The sequence below is a fragment of the Penaeus vannamei genome, chromosome 17 (genome assembly GCF_042767895.1).
Source record: "Penaeus vannamei isolate JL-2024 chromosome 17, ASM4276789v1, whole genome shotgun sequence".
Taxonomy (NCBI): Eukaryota; Metazoa; Arthropoda; class Malacostraca; order Decapoda; family Penaeidae; genus Penaeus; species Penaeus vannamei.
In genome coordinates this window covers 29,336,462-29,343,961 of record NC_091565.1, presented here as the reverse complement: position 1 = coordinate 29,343,961, position 7,500 = coordinate 29,336,462, and the positions used below count along the sequence as shown (strand labels likewise).

The window sequence follows — 7,500 nt, the reverse complement described above, 5'->3', positions numbered from 1 at the left end:
TTAGTCGGGATAAGAACAGGGAAGAAGCGAAGACGGAGCAGGAAGAACGTGCGAGCTGGCAGAGGTCGCGGGGGTTGGGAAGGCGAGGGCCAAGAGGTCAGAGGTCAGGGGGCATCTTGCCTGTAGAGATCGTCACTCAGGTGAGAAAGAGGGTGGGGGTGGGGGTGGGGGTGGGGGTGGGCGTTGGAGGATATTGGATAGAGAGAGTTGAATTGAATGGGGGGGGGGGGGGCAGAGGAGGAGGAGGAGGAGGAGGAGGAGGGATGCCTTGGTACCCGAATACCAGGGATGCCTTTGAGCGGAAGTCGGTGTTCCGGGTGACACAGGACGCGGCGCGAGAGGCGCTGATAGGGATCGGGTGTCGGGAGGGGCGATTTCCGAGGGGAAGAGGCGGGGAGGAAGGGAAAAGAGGGGGAGTAGGAGGAGGAGTTGAAGGAGAAAATGGAGGAGGAGGAGGAGGAGTTGAAGAAGAAAGTGGAGGAGGAGGAGGAGTTGAAAGAGAATAGGGAGGAGGAGGAAGGAGGAGAAAAAGACGAGGGAAAATAAGAGAGGTTGGAAATGGGGAACAGGATGGAGAAAAATGTAATAGGAGAGTGAGGTATAGAAAGATTGAGGAAAGGAGGGGAGATAATGAGAGAGAGAGTGAGGGGGCGGGGAGAAGGGCTAGGAGAGGAGCATAGATAGTGAGATAGTTAGTGGAGGGAGATGGTGGGCGAAAGAAGGGAAAGTGGGAGATCCAGAGAATTAGTAAGAGTTCCCGGGAGAAAGGGAATGGCGTCGAGGAGTGGGAATGAAGGGCGTGAGTGATCGGGGGGGGGGCGTGGCGCGGTGTGTCGCTTCCCCCTCAGAAGCTCCCCCTCGAGCCACACACTGGTTCTTCCTTCTGTTGAGATTAATTGTGTTTGTGGAAGAAGATTAATTTCCCTCTAGGGATTCCCTCGTGCGCTCCCTCTCTTTCTCAACGTTTCTCTCTCTCTCTCTCTCTCTCTCTCTCTCTCTCTCTCTCTCTCTCTCTCTCTCTCTCTCTCTCTCTCTCTCTCTCTCTCCCTCCCTCCCTCCCTCCCTCCCTCCCTCCCTCCCTCCCTCTCTCTCTCTCTCTCTCTCTCTCTCTCTCTCTCTCTCTCTCTCTCTCTCTCTCTCTCCTCCCTTCCTTCCCATCCCTCTCCTCCCATATTCCTGTCCTTCTCTTTCCTTCTTCTCGTCTGCCTCTTTCTTCCCTCCTTCCCTTCCTGTCTCCTCTCCTTCTTGTCCCTATCTCTCATTGTTGTTCCTCTCTCTCAATCTCTCCTCCTATCTCTCCTCCTCCTTGTCTCGTTCTGTTGCATGCATGTACACGTGCGACAACCGAGCTGAACCGGCCCATCGGCGCGGCCCTTGTCGCCTCCAACAGGGCTAATGGTCGTCGCTTTGTGGGAAACCTGTCGCGCTCGTTCGGCATTCACTCTCTTGCTCTTTTTTACCACGTGTCTGTTTGTTGCGGGGGTTTCTCCATTCCCTCGTTTCTTTTTCTTTCTCTTGCATTTATTCTTGTTGTCTTGTTTGTATCTGTTATTTTTCATTTGATTTCATTTCTTATTTTTGTTGATCCTTGTTGTCATTGTTATTGTTGTTAGGAACACCATTCATGTCATTCAGTTAATAACATCGATTTCACTTGCTACATGTTTTAATTGTGATTTTGATTGATTATTATTCTGGTTTGTGCTGATGTATCTGTATTTCCGCCGTTGTGTTTTAATCTATGTGCATTTGAATTATATTTGGTAACTTCGGTGTCGTTTGTGGCTTTTCCAAGTATAATATTTATTTAATATCCATAGCATGTGCTTGCAAATGTGCATGTTTATGCATGCTAATTTTAGTGACTTTCCAGCGAAGAAATGACCAACTTATTTTCAGTTCGTGCTTTAACCTCGTTTTAAGGCGGTTTTTGCGTTTCTGACCTTTGGGCGATGTCTTATTTCCTGTCGCCTTGGTCGCTCTTCTTTGTCTCTGCGATATTCCTCGCCGCCGCCTCCCTGCCGCCGTTCTCACGCTCTTCGCTCGGCCAGGCGCTCTCTCCTCTCCCTCGGGTTTTATTGGGATCATTGGCGTGGCTGCCTCTCCTCCCTCTCTCTTCGCTCTCTCCTCCCTCCCTCTCCTTCGTCTCATCCCTCCCTCTCCTGTTTCCCTCCCTTTTCTTCACTCCCTTCTCTCTCCTCCCTCCTCATCCGTCTCCTCCCTCCCTCTCCTCTCTCCTCCCTCCCTCTCCTCTCTCTCCTCCCTCCCTCTCTCTCTCTCCTCCCTCCCTCTCCTCCCTCCCTCTCCTCTCTCTCCTCCCTCCCTCTCCTCCGTCTCATCCCTCCCTCTCTCTCTCTCCTACGTCTCCTCCCTCCCTCTCTCTCCTCCCACCCCCTCCTCCGTCTTCCTTCCGTCACGGCGGGGGCGGGGTCCGAGATGGTCTCTTGTGATGAGAAATTCCTCTATTGTTTTCCCCTCCTGTTCTTTTTCCCTTTTATTTTCTCTTTTTTTTATATCATTCCTCTTCAAGTTTCACCCCACCCCTCTTCCCTTCCTTAGCCGTAGGCGATGCCGTTTGTGAATTAATCGTTTTCTCCGTGAACCGACCCAGGTTTTGTTTTACTGTGATTGTTGTAATGATAATAATAATAATAATTATTATTATTATTATTTTATACTGGTCTTCTTTTCGAGGACGTATTATATTTCTGTCTTTTTTCGCGGGTTCAAGAGGACCTCCTTAAAAAAAAAATCTTACGCACAGTAGTATTTACGGCCAATGAAAGGCGGAGGAAACCGCTTTACGCTCGCTGAGTGGGGACAATGAATGGCCGCTTTGCCGGACGTTTAAGCCGGGCCAACGGTGATTGAGCCTTGATTAGGGTTATTCTTCTTTTTTCTCGCTCTCCCTCTCTCTCCCGGTTCTCTTTCTCTTTCCAATTTTTACCTCCCTCCCCCCCTCCCCTCTATGATGGGACGGAGGTCAGTAAGTGGCCTTTTATAATTTCCTTTTGGGGCAATTTACCGTGATTGCTTTGTGATTTGATACTTTTCTCCTCTTCCATTTTCTCGATATTTTTTCTTTTTCTGATTTCCTCTGTGGTCCAAGTTTTTCCGCCGTTCTTTCTAATTTCTTATTTTTTTTCTCTTACTCATTTTCCTTTTTAATTTTTGTTTATTTTCCCCTTTTCTGTTCTTCTCTGTTTTCTTTGTTTCTTTACTTCTCTTCTTTTCCACTTTCTCGTTCTTTGTTTTTTATCTCCACTGCTTCGTATCCTCAGAGTGGAATGAGGGGAAGCAAGAAAGGAGCGGAGGATAAGGCGAGTCGTATGCAAAGGAAAGGAAAATATGATTGTGTTTTGGGATTAGTGCCAAGGGGAAGATTAGCATAAGTGCCTGTTTTGTGATTAGCGAGATTAGGGATTTAAACAACGCACGATGGAGGAGGAGGCGATGAGGGTGGAGATAGACAGCAGTGAGGAGGGAAATGAGTCCTGAGACAAATGGAGGGAGAGAGGCGAATGGGAATGAGTAGGAGGAACCTCGAATGATTTCTCTCTCTCTCTCTCTCTCTCTCTCTCTCTCTCTCTCTCTCTCTCTCTCTCTCTCTCTCTCTCTCTCTCTCTCTCTCTCTCTCTCTCTCTCTCTCTCTCTCTCTCTCTCTCTCTCTCTCTCTCTCTCTCTCTCTCTCCCTCTCTCTCTCTCCCTCTCCCTCTCCCTCTCCCTCCCTCTCCCTCTCCCACTTCCTCTCTTTCCTTCTCAATCTTTCCCTCTCCCTCACCCTCTCCCTCTCCCTCTCCCTCTCCCTCTCCCTCCCTCCCCTCTCCCTCCCCCTCTTCTATTCCCTTTCTCTCTCCCTCCTCCTCTTTTCTCTCCTCCTTCCTTTCTCTCACCAAATGGGTGATATGACAAAATATGAAATGACTTGAAGTGATTCGAATCTCGTACTCTTGGCCAGCACGTTATCTCTGAAAAAATGATGATACTGTTATGGAAAATTAAGATGGTAGTAACAGATATAATGACGACAAAGAAAAATTGTATTGGCAGTGGTGATAATGGAAATAGAAAGGCAATTGGCATTTTTGATCTGCGACGACCATCACGTGCGTAGTCCCCAGCTGATTGCGAGGCCGCCAGCGCCACGGGAAAGGCCTCTGCTTGCTTGCGTTTGGACAGGCGGCGGCCGGTGAAAGCATGCACGTGGCGGTGGCGGTGATTGCGCGGCATATCTCGTTTGTTATGGTGTTGATCTTCTGTTAATTTTTGCGGGCGTTGTGCGGGGCGTGTGGGCGGGCTCGTCTGGCTGCTGCTTTCTCTGCATCTTCTTTTCTTATTCTATTTTTGTTGTTATCGTCGTCGTCTTCGTCATCATCATCGTCGTCGTTATTAGTGTTTTATTGTTAGATTTATTTTATAATCGTCGTTATTGCTGATATTATAATCGTTCTTCCTTGTCTCATCATTTTTATTGTTATTGTTATTTCATTATTAGTCGTTTTCCTTGAATTCTCTTCTTGTTATTTACCTTCATAACCTATTGTGTCGTATTCTAATGTTTTTGTTTTACACTTTACCTTCGCCATACTATAAATTCCTATATGGTGTCCGCAGTGTTTTTATTTTTTTTTACTATTTTTCATTCATCTATTCTCTTTCAGTTTGTTTCTTCTTCTTTGTTTTATTCTGATTTTTTCTTCTCCCTCTTCCTTTTTTCTCGTTTCATATATTCGTCTTTACATGATTTCTTACTTCATTTAGCCTCCCTTTTCCTCGCCGTCCGCCTCCCTGTCGCAAACGAAGGCGGCCGCAACACGAAGCAGAGGAAGTAGAAAACGCGATTGATAATTTATGCGGTAAAGCGCGTGCACGATAATGGCGGCAACAATGACGCTGGCGATTGCAGTGCCGTTGCAACACGGGAAGGATGCGCTGAGCGGAGCCGGCGGAGAGGGATTGCAGCATCCATCCGCCGGGGTCTGAAGACTTCCTCTCCTTTTTTTAAGGGGGGGTGGAGGGAGAGGGAGGGAGGGAAAGATGGATGGAAAGAGGGGGAGAGAGGGAGGGAAGGATAGAAGGATGGATGGAGAGGGAGGGAAGGATAGAAGGATGGATGGGGAGGGAGGGAAGGATGGGGGAGGATGAATGGAGAGACGGAGGGAGGGGATGAGAAGGAAAGGATGAAAAGGGAGGGAGGAGGGAGGAGGGGAGGGGGGTAGCTAGATGGAGGGAGGGATGGAGTTATCACAGCACTGAGTCAGATTAATGATATCAATTAGGCGAGGCGCAATATAATGAGGCGGGGATAATGAATGAACAATGGCCGGGCTATCGGGCGTTTAGAGGGCGTTTTGTCTCATCGTGGGCGGCGGGCGGGTGGGGAGGGGGGGCGATGTGGTGGGCGGCGCGATGAGGAGCCACGCCTTCAGCAAGTGAAAGGACAGAAGGACGGGCGGAAGGGAAGGGAGGGGAAGGTGGGTGGAGGAGGCGAGGAGGGGGGAGGTTATTTTATGAATTATTGTTTTGTTTTTTCTTTCTTTTTTCTTTTGCATTATGAGTCTCGGAACTTGTCTCGTTTTTTTTTCTTTCGCGTAAGCCTAAAAAGAAAAAAAAATCTTTTGTTTTGTTTTTTTGACACTTGTTTGGATGCAATTAGGCAAGAGGAAAGGGAAACCCGCCGCCGCGCGGGACGAGAGGCACTTGTATGGTAATCCCATTATTCTTAAATAATAATGTTGTGCAATCTTTGTGGCGAGATCCGGGCGTCGATGCAAGAGGCGTTTGCTTATTTCGTAACCTTCCCCCCTCTCCGCCACGCCCCCTCTCCCCTCTCTGCCACGCCCCCTTCCCCCCTCTCCGCCACGCCCCCTCCCCCCTCTGCCACGCCCCCTTCCCCCTCCCACCCCCACCCCCCACGGTCGTTGCGTGAATGTTGATGTTGCAAATGACGGTTCATTAATCGTGGGAGCTTCATTAGCCCGTGGAATCGGCCTTTCGGAGAGCGGCGCGTGTTTGCTTGGCTGTACGTGTGTGTTTGTGGGAATGGATGAATGATTGGATGTATGTGTGTGTGTGTGTGTGTGCGTGTGTGCGTGTGTGTGCGTGTGTGTGTGTATGTATGTATGTGTATGCGCGCGCGTGTGTGCGTGTGTGAACGAACGAATAAACGAATGAATGGCTTTGTTTGTGTCCTTGCATGTGCGTGCGCTTGTGTGCACGCAGCGTTCACGACTGGCCAGCGAGATCGGCGAGGCGAGGTTGAGTTGTGTTTATCCGGTGAATTACGGCTCAACGGGGCCAGTCTCATTCTCAAGCTATGATTTGCTGGTCTGCGCTGAGATGAAGAAAGTATCTTTAGACATTTCTTAATTATTTTTTCGTGATGTCATTTCTTTGCTTGAATGCCTTTTTGTAACTCGTTTTGTTCTTTGTTTACAGGTATGTGGGAACGTTTAGCGCTGTTGTCTGGAGTGGGTGAGTTCATGCTCTTGGTAATCCGTCTGCAGTACTTTTATCTTTTATCTTTTATCTTTCAATTTCTTATTATTTTCATTTAGTATTTTTAAATAGATTTCTCATCCGTATTTTTTTCCTTTCTCTCTTCTCCACCTCTCCCCCTCTCTCCCTCCCTCCCTCCCTCCTTCCTCCCTCCTTCCTCTCTCTCTCTCTCTCTCTCTCTCTCTCTCTCTCTCTCTCTCTCTCTCTCTCTCTCTCTATCTATCTATCTATCTATCTCTCTCTCTCTCTCTCTCTCTCTCTCTCTCTCTCTCTCTCTCTCTCTCTCTCTCTCTCTCTCTCTCTCTCTCTCTCTCTCTCTCTCTCTCTCTCTCTCTCCCTCTCTCTCTCCTCTCTCCTCTCCCTCTCCCTCTCCCTCCTCCCTCCCTCCCTCCTCCTCCCTCCCTCCCTCCCTCCTCTCTCTCTCTCTTTCTCTGCTCTCTCTCTCTCTTTCTCTGCTCTCTCTCTCTCTTTCTCTGCTCTCTCTCTCTCTTTCTCTGCTCTCTCTCTCTCTTTCTCTGCTCTCTCTCTCTCTCTCTGCTCTCTCTTTCTCTTTCTCTACTCTCTCTCTCTTTTCTCTGCTCTCTCTCTCTTTCGATTCTCTCTCTCACTTTCTCTGCTCTCACTCTCTCTTTTCTCTGCTCTCACTCTCTCTTTTCTCTGCTCTCACTCTCTCTTTTCTCTGCTCTCTCTCTCTCTTTTCTCTGCTCTCTCTCTCTCTTTTTTCTGCTCTCTCTCTCTCTTTTCTCTGCTCTCTCTCTCTCTTTTCGCTGCTCTCTCTCTCTCTCTTTTCGATTCTCTCTCTCACTTTCTCTGCTCTCACTCTCTCTTTTCTCTGCTCTCACTCTCTCTTTTCTCTGCTCTCACTCTCTTTTCTCTGCTCTCACTCTCTCTTTTCTCTGCTCTCACTCTCTCTTTTCTCTGCTCTCTCTCTTTTTCTCTGCTCTCTCTCTCTCTTTTCTCTGCTCTCTCTCTCTCTTTTCTCTGCTCTCTCTCTCTCTTTTC

At 48.6% G+C, this 7,500-nt stretch overlaps 1 protein-coding gene across 1 annotated transcript in view; it reads left to right on the top strand.

Annotated features, from left to right (window-relative positions):
- Positions 1-7,500, top strand: part of cno (adherens junction formation factor afadin) — a gene marked incomplete in the record, with an annotated part of 242,122 nt that overhangs the window by 143,246 nt on the left and 91,376 nt on the right.